General features: G+C 38.9%; 1 long non-coding RNA gene across 6 annotated transcripts; it reads left to right on the top strand.

Moving 5' to 3' along the window:
- LOC110878067 lies at nucleotides 1–5,496 on the top strand. Of its 6 annotated transcripts, none has more exons than XR_004866940.1 (8): nucleotides 2–415; nucleotides 537–589; nucleotides 895–1,428; nucleotides 2,034–2,162; nucleotides 2,226–2,549; nucleotides 2,941–3,171; nucleotides 3,731–3,788; nucleotides 4,355–5,387. It is a non-coding gene; the product is annotated as an uncharacterized LOC110878067 (long non-coding RNA). The 6 variants fall into 6 exon arrangements; XR_002557579.2 differs by having other exon boundaries at nucleotides 4–415; nucleotides 895–1,035; nucleotides 1,193–1,428; nucleotides 3,731–5,387; XR_004866939.1 differs by having other exon boundaries at nucleotides 1–415; nucleotides 2,012–2,162; nucleotides 3,731–5,387.
- The last annotated feature ends 4,426 nt before the right edge of the window (nucleotides 5,497–9,922 follow it).

Raw genomic sequence — 9,922 nt, 5'->3', positions numbered from 1 at the left:
GTACAAGTGAAATGCTATAGATAATATATCTCCTCTGTACCAAAAGGTAGTTTCCCCTTCAAATTTTAAGACGGCAGACGAATAGTCATGCTCTGATCTTTCATCACTTTCTCCCAATTTTGCCCCAATTCATTGTGTCGCCCACAAAGAAATCTTCAGAATGCAACCACTCATCAATGAAATTTTTATTACAAGGTAGGTCAAAAGTCACAGTTATTGAATGGGAGTAATGTGAAACCCTCTAAATTGAATTAAATCTGGTGCTCGCTCCTCCTTCGTTCTCTCTCTTTCTCGCAAATCCCCTAATGGAGTTCTGGTTGAGTGGAGTTCAAGAGACGCCGGCATGGTGGGGTTCCGGTTAGTCGTACAGTCGTCGGAACACTGGTAAACAAGTGATCTCTGCATCCCATCACAGGTAACCTTAAATTCATTCATTATATGTATGTGTTTGGTTGTGCACTGAATTTTTGTCATCTATTAAGAGTTTGTGTTCATGATAGTTTCAATAAAGTTGAGTTGTCTTGATTAAATTTCAGGGAGGTAATTCATGTAGAATTCTGAATTCCGGATGAAGTTTTTCCCCTCTTTGGTATACATTTATGCACTGTATAATTATCTGGTGAAAATATTAAGTTTTTTGGTGATTCTTGGTCATATGATGCTAATAGCGACGAGTATTTACAGACACAAAATTGATTTCATTATTTGTTCTTTTGAAATTGATGATTGGTTTTATGGGTTTTGTTTTAATTAGTTGGTAAACAAGTGTCTGACATCATTGGTTACACACTCTTTGGATACATTAGACCAAATTTCACCCAATCTTTTGTCTATTTTATTGTTTCTATCAGGAACTGGTTATTCTCATTTGTTTTTCCACATTATGCTTTTCAGTTCTTGTTGTAGACCAAAACAACTAGAAGTTAATCAATCAATATTAGGAGAGGATGAAGATGTGACTCCAACCTATGAAGAGCCTCCTACTCAGTAGCGGACTCGCAACCGGCCCAAGCATGAAGCTGAGATTACAGGAAGGTAATTTGTTTCACACATATGTTTTAAGGAGTAAAATGGGTATTGCTAGGTTTGAATTTAGTGTTCATTATTTGAATGTGTTTCAAACGAATAATCTTTACTATGATATTATGCTTCATTTTACATGATCTTGTAATTTAAACCAAGTTATATGTAGAGTTCTGTGATTACATCAGCAATTAAATAGCAGTAGACGACCATATATCAGATGAGTTGAAACAGTTTTTGGGTTTGTCTTGTACACCACCAAGGAAGTCACCTGGCAAAAGCCCTGATGATATGCCAATAATTGGTAGTGTTGGTAGCTACTGGAGCCACATGAGCTCAGCACAATCTTCGAGCTCATGTTCATCGTATAAAGGCATATCGAATGCCACCAGCAAGTACAGAGAGGTATATATATATAAATTTAAATTCTTTGTGATTAAAAGGTCTCATGTTTGAGTCTAACGGGCGCACTTTATATTTTTTTTTGTGTGAAATCTACAAATTACATAGGAGGCAAGATGGGTCAACTTCTAGGTTGACCATTATGATAAGTCAACTTCTTTTTACTTGTGTACAGTCCAATGAATGTATACGGGTACAAGAATTATTGGTTATATCCTTGAACATGTAACAGACGTTGGCTGTGTTTGTTGCGGTTTGTTTGAAACTTTGAATTGGTTGAAGCTTTATATGGAAGTTGTCATTGCCGTTGATTAGACTTTGTTTAAAAAAATCACAATTATTAATTTACCAGTTTTGACTTCACAAGTTCTCTCTCGTATTTCATGTTTGACCAGTATTTATGATTTTTAGTTTATATCTTCACGCGTTAAATGCTTTGAACTATGGGTAACACAATAAAAAGGATCACTAAAATATTCGAATCTGTACGTTAAATTTACTTTTGACCGGTTGACGCCCTACAACATATTCCATATCTTCATTAATTTTTATTTTAAAAAACGTGATACGATTATATGACTAACAGATGATTATGCCTACACTCACAGAAAAGGTTGGGGAACAATCCAGTGAATCTCAAGATGTAAACTCAAAGCAGCCTTTGAAAGAGAAAACTTCAAAGGCTGAAAGGCGTGCTCTTCAGGAGGCTCAACGGGCTGCAAAAGCTGCCGCAAAAGGTGAGTCCGAGTCTTCTTTCGATAAAATTGATTTTGTCTATATTTATTATGAATATTCAGCAGGAGGAAATGCGGTAGCAAACACGAAAACCGGAAAAGCCAGCAGATTTTGAAAGAAAGACAACGCATCCTCCATTGCACCAGTAGAAAAAGGGTAGTTGATCAGAAAGATAAAGATAGAAAAAAAGACGTCCCTCATCCACGAATGCAATTTGATGATGCAACTCGTGTAGAGAAACCTAAAAACGTGCAGTTGTAAAACAAACTGAGGTCAGAAACCGCGTCGAGCTTTTTAGGCATCTACCTCAATATGAACTTAAAACAAAGCTTTCTCATCTTGAAATGAACTTTTACGGCCTCAATTCTGTTCACCCTGCTGTTTACAAGGTACTTTGCTATTTACATTTGTAGTTTTATTTAGGGGTGTAAACAAGTCGAGCCGTCCTACTACCCTAATAGCGACACTAGACCAATACGCTACTCATAGCTATATTTAATTGCTATTTATGTTGAAAAAAAATTAAAAAAAAATTAAGTGTCGCTATTCTCGCTATCCATCGCTACTACCCTAATAGCGACACTAGACCTATACGCTACGTAGCGCGCTATAGCGATCGCTATGATCGCTATTGACAACTTTGACCGGAACAAAGAATATTGTGGCGATTTGATCGATTAGTGAACTAAAAAAATCAATAAACACTTCTAGCTAACATATGCATGAAAGAATATTCATTAATTTAAGAAATAGAATCAAGTCGTTGCTACTTTGGTTCAGGGTCTTCAGGCATTCCTTGATGCATAGGTGGTGGAGGAACAATGGGAATGCCATTTTGTGCCAAGGGTGTGAACTAAGATCCAGGTGACCCATTAGGCGATTCATCATGTAAATTCCGGGCCTAGGCGGAGTCGTGACTTGAGCATTAGGAGGGATGTTTAAAGCTAGCCCAGTCACATAGTTTGAGTAGCAGTGTCTTTCTTTCCCGTGTTCTCTCTTAGCCTGGCCAAGGTTAGGACCCTTCTCATAAGGAGTATTCATTTATATAATTAGCTAAATGAGAATAATACAGGTTATATAGTGAGAATATACGTACCTTTTTGTCTAAATTTTGTTTTAGATTGCCATATTAGTGCGTTAAAAAGTGTGATCCTGCTCTGTGAATTTCCTTCTGTAGCTATCTACAAATCTGTGTTATTGACAAGTGTATATATTATTAGTTGCATTCATCTCTTGTGTTTTCTTTCTCTAATGCCATTTGCAAAACTTAATACTGTTTATCATGTATGCATTTTATTTTATTTTATTTGATATGCCTATCATTTCACCCTGTGCTCTTAAGCATGCAAAACTTGATACATCAATAGATGTCTGGCATTTGCCCAATATTCTTCATCAAATATGGGTTCCAAATTGCCCATATTCTTTTTCCCGATCAACCTCCTTAAAATGCATCAGTAGATTTATGGCATTTGCCCAATATTCTTAAACAAAATTGTCACTTTGTTTTTCTGAATTATATGTTTGGTTTCTGAATTACCTGATCGTTGTCCAACCCTTTAAACTACAGATTTGATCGTGACTAAAAGAAAATTGAAGCTTTTATAGGATCAAAAACTATTATCCAGGTACATTATGTGTAATTTCTTGATTTCAGCAGTTTCTTCATTTATCTTAACTATGCATGTTACTTTCGGACTTGTTTGTTAGAAAATTCTATCAATCTCTATTAAATCTACATGACCTTTCAACTGTCAAGCTTGGATTTTTTTTCTTGTATACTCTTGTAATAATAATAAACAAGTGTGCATGACAATGGAAAACGACCATTGCAGATTCGTAGTCATGCACATAAGTAAAGGACCAAAAAAGTGGTAGTAATGAACATCTATCTCACCTTTATCCTAAAAGGAAGGCTGCTCACCCGTATCCACAAAAGGCTGCAAAAATGGCCAGTTTGATACAAAATTTTTACAACTGGTTGTAGTCTTAGAATCTAGGGTCATTATCAGTATAGTTTGCACTTCAAATTAATACCCTTGTACTAAACTTAACCAGAACACTATCTAACCCATGCCCTCAAACCAAACACCCCAAAGATACTTATATGAAATAGGGGTTCAAACGAGCCAGGCCCGAGCTTGAGAGCTTGGCTTGTTGGTAGTTTCTCAAGCTTGGTCTTGGATTGTTTTAGGGGTGCTAAACGTTGCGCAAGTTGAAGCATTGTTTAAAGATCTAGAGGAGACTATTTGCACTCCGGATATTTACACGTTCATTGGTATGATGGACGCGTATGGAAAAAACGAGATGGTAGGTAAAATGGAAGGGGTACTCGAGTGGGATGAAAAGTAATCAGGTAAAACCCGACATCATAACTTATAACTTGTTGATTGATTTGTATGGACGAAAGCAAGAATTTGAAAAGATGGAACAAGTGTTTAAGACCTTGTTACGGTCGAAAGAGAGACCGACGGTTTCCACTTTTAATTCAATGATAATGAATTACGGGAAAGCACGGCTTAGAGACAAAGCGGAAGCGATCTTTAGAAGATAACAGATATGGGATATGCCCCGAATTTCATAACGTACGAATGCATGATTATGATGTATGGATGTGATTGTGTATCGAAGGCGAGGGGAATATACGAAAATATGATAGGGACGGAAAAGCATTTAAAGGTTTCGACCTTGAACGCCATGTTGAATGTTTACTGTTTAAATAGTTTGCCGATTGAAGCAAATAAGTTATTTGAGACTGCGTGTAACAGTGGGATGTTTCGTATTGATTCTTCGACGTATAAACTTCTTTATAAATCTTACACGAAAGCGAACATGACGGACTTAATACAGAAAGTGTTGAAGCATATGGATAGAGATGGCATTGTGCCGAATAAACGGTTCTTTCTAGAAGCGTTAGGGGCGCTCGGATCATCACGAGCTGGTCAGGATGCTATTACTGCTAAAGTTAATTCGAACATGCCTGTAGATATGACCAAGATATAAGACCAAGACTTGTTCTTGTTCTAGAACTGATTTAGTAGATGTTCCGACCAGAAATCAAACGGTAATGATGTCTGCAACTGGTGGTCAACTTGTTTGGATTTCTGCATATTTCTTGTGGCTTTAAGGCTAAATCGACCCGTCGCGTGTAGCAAAATGTGACAATTTTTCATGTAGTTTTACTTGTTTAATCATATTCAAATATTTATTGTTATTTTTATCTTGTGTATGTCGAGTACAGAACTAGAGGTGACAAACAAAATAAGCAGATTGATCACATGTCAAAACAGGTCCATGGGTAGGTTTGACAAGTCAAAACTGGTGATTCGTTCATGTATCGCGTTATTGACTCCGCCGCAACGCGCGGGTCTCCCACTAGTTATATATGGTGTGTGTAGAAATTTATGAAAACAAATTAGAATAGAGTACATATGGAGTAGGATCAAATACAAACCATTTTTCATATACAAACTGTAAGAACTATTTAAAAAGTGACATGTGGCATCCAACCAATTATAGAGAAATATAACTTAAATAATATCAATTATCTTGAATTCTTTATAATTATGCTAACAAACAATTAATTCTTTATTTAGATCTTCCTTTTGTTTTCAATATGCTGATAAAGAAAAATGCTGATATCATTTCACATATGTGCTGTTGATGCAACAAATACGGGACCAAGGATGGTAGCTGGGCTGGTCAGGCAAAAGGGTTGAAGGGTTCAACTTTGCCTAACGCAGGTCGCGGGGTCCCTCCACGTTTGCAAAACGTGGAAGGAGGTTCGCTAGTATGTTTGGATTATTTGCTTTGAAGTTCTTTCTCCAAGGCCGGCTCGGATCCAGAAAAGAAAGCAAATAGAATGAATGAGGTGAATTTTATGAAGAGTTATTTCGAATGACAAAGAACTCTTTGAATGACCAGAGATTAAGGAATCTCTCTCTGCCTTTTTGGAATGTCTTTGAAGTGTTTATGAGCTGTCTTCTTATAGTGGAAGACACCTCCCGAAATGGTATGGATTATACTAGCGAGACCTGTTTGCTTATGGAGGGTTTCCCCTTTTGGGGTTGAAGGCTTTGGACCCCTGGTTAATAGAGTGTGGTTGTGCAGACCTGCTCTGACTTTGTGGGTTGGTGAGCGTGAGTTGGTGGGACGAGCTGTTTGGACATGACTAGTTACTGTTTCTCGATTCCCTCAATTTACAGCTTTTCATCCGATGAACCTTTCCACCTTTTAAGCTCTTTGCATATTGATCATTTTGTTTATCCTTGGGCTACCCCCGTCGTCAGCCCCTCAAGTCAGAGGTTTTTGGGGCAGTACACTCAAAGACTTCTGACTTTTATGCATGTCTTTTAAAGGCTTGAAAGGTTCGTTGCTTAGAGGCTTGAAAGGTTTGAGGTAGTTACTTTTTTGAAATTTGAATTTGAAACGATTTGACAGTTGATTTGATTGACATGTGTCAGGCGGCGGATTGGCAGAGATTATTTATTTACCTTTAATACCCCTACTTTACTTTCATATTTATTTTAACAGTTGCAAACTTTCTTCATTTTCCTTACAATCGTTCACAGTTTTTTCTTCCTCAGGTTAGTTTCTCTTCTCCATTTTCACTTTTACTTTGTTCTATCATGGGTGCCCTTAAGGATTTAGCGAGGTCATTCTCTCGGATGACCCAAGAGGAGGTAGACCTATTTTGCCTTGAATATGGTATTGATAAAAAGTTTAATCCAACCGCCCCTTCTTGTGATGTTTCTATTGACAAACCGATTCCAGGTTCGATTGCTTTGTATTGTCGCCATTTTCAATGGTCCAATCTTCGTTACCCTTTCTCGCTTTTTGTTCTAAACTTGCTTGAGTATTACCGAGTATCTTTTGGGCAAGTTCATCCAAAAGGAATGGCTAGGGTTTTGCACTTTGAAGTGCTCTGTCGTGCTCTTGGCTATGATCCATCTCTGTTGCTTTTCCGGAGGTTTTTTCGTTTAGCCAAAAATGGCGATTGGTTTACTTTTGAAGCGACAAAGGTTGATACTTGCCTCGTTTCATCAATGGTTACAACCCTTGGGTCCTGGAAGGATCAATTTTTCTGGGTTTCTGATTCTATCATTCCTTTTAAAATGATATGGAGGCGTCCGGATGCTGTTCTCAATGATCCGGAACCTTCTGAGTCTGATTTGAACGATGCCTTTCTTTCAGCCATTCGGGGGTGCCCTTCGAGGGTTCGTCCCTTTCCCGAACATTTGTTAGTGCTTTTAGGGGTTAGTAATATTTGGGCAAAAGCCGATCGGGATCCGGTGTTAATGAGAAATGACGTTGGTATGCATTTTCCCCTTTTATGCCTTTTTACTTTACTTTGTTTGTGACTTATTTTTCTTTGTTTGTTTTTTGGCAGTTATGTCTGCTTTGGACTTCATCAAGAGTGACGATACGTCCGATGTTATTTTTGAAGATGCTCCAACTGTTCCGGGTGAGAATGTTGTGGTGAGAACCTCTGAGCAAAGGTTTGAGGGCACGGGTTATGCTAATGTTGCCAATGTTAAGGGTTTTACCAAGTCTACTGCCCCTAAGTCTTCAAGTCGCCGATCTTCTCGTCGTTTGCTGAAAGCTGGGCCTCAATCCACTTCCACTGAGCCAGTGGATTTGACTGATGATATTGAGGTTTCAGAGGATCAGGTTGAAGCGGGTGTTGAACAAGATAAGGAGTTGGTTGTTCATGGCAAGAAGGTTCGAGGTAAGAAGGTTACCCCTGTTCAAGAATCATCAAGCAGGGACGCTGGAGGGTTGGATCCTGAAGGTGTTTATGTGCCTGCTTGGCAAGTGAAGAATGATGATACTTTCAAGGATGCTGCCGTCTGTGAGGATGCTCTTAGTCATCTTGCTCCTCCCTCTGTTCGTGAAACCATTGCTGAGATGGACGATGACTTTATGTTATCTCGCATGGTTCTAACTACTTGCAACCTTGCTGCCATGCTTCCTCAAGGGATTACACGCTTTCGCCAAAGGATGCGGGAGTATGAGGATTTTTCTAAGAAGAAGGACAAAATGAAATCCTCCCTAGCATCGATGAAGAAGGAAGTGGCCGGGTTTGCAGAGAAGGAGGCGGCGTGGAAGAAAGAGGTTGATGATCTGAAGAAGATGCATGCCATTGAGATGGGTGACCTGAAGAAGAGCTTTGAAGCAAATTTGTTGAAGCTGAAGGCTGATCGAGAGGCCTTGTCTGTCCAGCAGCAGGCTTTTCGTGAAGAAAAGGAAGGGTTGAAAGCTTCAGTTGGTCAGGTGACTGCTGACAATCAATGGTTGATCGAGCATGGTTTCCAGCAGGTGGTTACTTACCTTTTGCATTCCAAGGAATTTAACTCTGCCCTTGGTGATGTTTACACGAAGCTGCTGAACCTGGGGAAGCATCAAGGCCTTACTGCTGGCTATAAACTTCATGAATCTGGACAACCTTTGGAGAAGTCCCTCATGTTTCGCCCCGAGGCTTCTGATATCTTCAAGGCTTCTGTTGAGCAGATGGAGAGGCTAACCTACCCTTACATTCATGAGGTATCCTCTTGCTCTGGTAAGCCTTTGTCTGTTTTACAGGGATTGAAGCCTGAGGGGTTGAATGAGAAGGTTTGTGCTGAGGTTTTGGGTTCTTTGTCGAGGAAGAGGTCTTACTCTGGGGACAGTGATGATACCCTTTCGAGTCTGCCTGAAACCTCAAAGGATGCTGGTTTGGAAACCTCTGCTGTTGGTGGTGAAGAAGGTGCCAAGATGAAGAAGACTAAGAAAGCCAAAAAGTCGAAGGGTGAAGGTTCTAGGCCCTCTGATAACTGACATTTATTCGTAGCTTTCTTAGCAAACACTATAATGTTTTGTAATGTTTTAAACAATGTTTAGGTTTTGGGAACCCTTAAGGTTCCTATGGTTGGTTAGGCCTATATGGCCGTTGAACACTTAGTTTAATTTGCAAGCCACTAGGGCTTGCTTTGACTATCTTATGAAGGTCTTTTATGGCCTTTCTAACTATGACATGATGGTTATCGTTGATGTTTTTGTTGGTTCCATTTGCTTGGTTTTGTTTTGTGGGGTTTCAACCCTTCAGGCTTTTTGTACAGTTGCTGATGGGTTGAAGCCTTTAACCTTTCCAGCTCAGTACCTGTTGGTTGTATGTTTGGTTGATAGGCTTGTTTGTTTTTATTTTCTTGCCTTGTCTTTGTTTACTTTGTCTTTATGTTTTTTACACTTTAAAGGGTTCAGTGCTGCAGTCACTTTGCCTTAGTGTTTATCATCAAGACGTAGTATCTATCCTTTTCTTTATTTCGTTGTAATTTGTTTGATTTCGTAAGTCTGTTTATTGAGTACATTTTTTAGACTTAAGGAACGATTGGTGTAGGCTGTTCAAACCTGTCTATGAGACACTATTGTTTTTCTTTGATAAGTCTCATGGAGTTGTATTGATTTAGGAACTCACCCCTTATATAGGTCCATTCAACTCTTGAACCTATTGAGCGATATGGCCTGGGAGCTCATCCCCTTACATGGCCCTTGCCATGGAGTTTTTTGCTAGGTTCTCAACCTGATATTAGGATAGAAAGACAAGTTTGATAAAGTAACTTCATTCATTCAAGCAACATTTGCTTTTACAAAAGGTTTTTGTTTTGCTACAAACCAAACTTTCTAAACATAGAACTTTCTTAAAGTTTTTCCGTTCCAGTGCCTTGGGAGCCTTTTGCCTTCTAGATCTCCCAGCTTGTAGGATCCTCCTTTGTGTGCTTCGAGG

This window comes from Helianthus annuus, chromosome 9, assembly GCF_002127325.2.
Source record: "Helianthus annuus cultivar XRQ/B chromosome 9, HanXRQr2.0-SUNRISE, whole genome shotgun sequence".
Classification (NCBI taxonomy): domain Eukaryota; kingdom Viridiplantae; phylum Streptophyta; class Magnoliopsida; order Asterales; family Asteraceae; genus Helianthus; species Helianthus annuus.
The sequence above is the reverse complement of the archived record's forward strand: the minus strand, read 5'-3'. Positions and strand labels throughout refer to the sequence as shown.